The sequence below is a fragment of the Acyrthosiphon pisum genome, chromosome A2 (genome assembly GCF_005508785.2).
Source record: "Acyrthosiphon pisum isolate AL4f chromosome A2, pea_aphid_22Mar2018_4r6ur, whole genome shotgun sequence".
Lineage (NCBI taxonomy): Eukaryota > Metazoa > Arthropoda > Insecta > Hemiptera > Aphididae > Acyrthosiphon > Acyrthosiphon pisum.
Window position 1 is genome coordinate 85813310 of NC_042495.1, and position 1929 is coordinate 85815238.

Genomic DNA, 1929 nt, shown 5'->3' on the forward strand with positions numbered 1-1929 from the left:
TATGTAGGTAGGTATTATCTATATCAATAAAAATTTCGAAAAATAAAATATGAATATAAAATAAAAATCCATATTCACTTACCTACATGTTACATAGGCACATATAGGTAGTTAAATATTTTATATTTGGAAATTTGGAGTAGAAAATTGTGTAACTAAGGTGAAATGTTGTATTGAAAAATTAGGAATTGGTTAAGGGGGGTGTGGGAGGCGAAGTCCCCCACGAGTTTGCGTAGAATAATTTTGCACTTGGAACGCAGTTTATAAATTGTTGGATTGAGCTCCTCTACTTAATAATTCCCAATTCGAGCACTGGATATATGTAAATGATACTGTGCACTCAGTCAATTTCAGTAAAATGTATATAATCTTAAACTGCAGTGATCTGAATAAAAAGAAAATTTGATAAGAGCGATAGAGTAGGTAGCCAAGGGTATGTTTATGAAAAATGTACAACAAAAATACTTAATAATTTTATTACCATTACATTAATTCCAAAATACTATTAAGGTGCTCATATAGATCTAAGAATAAACTACAAGCTACAAATTAATTTTTAGAATTTGAATTAGACGACGTATTCACACGGTTCAGCTTTACACCAAGTTGTATCTAAGATTAGTATATTCGTGTGTGAATTTTTTATGACATTATTTATATTGCTGTTATTTGTAATTTTCAATTAGTAATACGATATTGTAACTAAATGTCGCACAAACAAAATATTATACTGCGTCGGTTAGCTCGATATTTCCTTATTAGGTAGCGTTGAAACTACATAGAAAAGTGATAACCGCATTTGTTGTTTTGCACACAAAACAATTGGATAGGTTAGCTAATCTGTTTGGATTTGTACAATATGTTAGTCCATATGAAATGGTAATACTTATAAATTGTGTCTGCGTTATTGCCTTTACTTTTTAGAAAAAACGGCACCTCTATATTAGTCTATGGAACACTCGTATAGTAATTAACTCTGATTAAACAGGACCGTGAGTGATCATTGGTACCTAATTATATTATACTGCTAATTTAAATAAATATATACCTAGCCGTAAACACACATAATATTATTTATTCACAAATTGAGTTTACTGAAATTATAATTTTACTGAAGACGACGAATAAATATTTAAATAATAATTATTAAATTAGTATTTATATTATTATCACGTGAATTATTATTATGTGTAAAACCACATATTTTATAATGTCTATACATTCAAACAGTGGACAGATACAATAATTTAGTACAAACATACAATACTTACATAATATTGTGGATGTAAAAAAATGGTATACAGATGCCGAATACGTACAAATATGTGATTTAATGTTTTATTACACACACAACTCATACGATCAACTGCGAAAAACGTTTTACTTCCCCTGCATATATGTACTGTTGTAACACACCCTAGTTTTTTTTTTTTTATTTATTCTTTAAAAATAATAATGGGCCCCACTGACTGGTTTTAAATAAACTTTATAAATTTTGTAACTATGGGCAGCGTATAACTGTTTGAATTATATTTAGTTCGTATTAAATCTGTAAAAATATTTTGTACAACATTCATCGATACAGTGTTAAATATTCTCGTATCATATTTAAATTATTATCATGTCTAATATCACAGCGGTGAATGGTTCGTCCGAAACCAGGACACAGTCTGCTGCTACCGAAACGATGTTAAGAGTGATGGACGATCTCCGGCAAAATCGCCCTAAGAAATTTGAAGACCATGATCTGACCGGTATACACCTGCATCGACGGTATAGATCGTTACCGAATATACCAATGCAGTCAGTTTCCGAAGGCGAGGCGGTTCCGATCAGTTTACAGTCAACAAACGCTGCGATGTTACAGGTTTTCAGCGACCTCCGGGAAAATCGCCGGATAGTGGTCGACGTTAGTGGTGTCAAGAGATC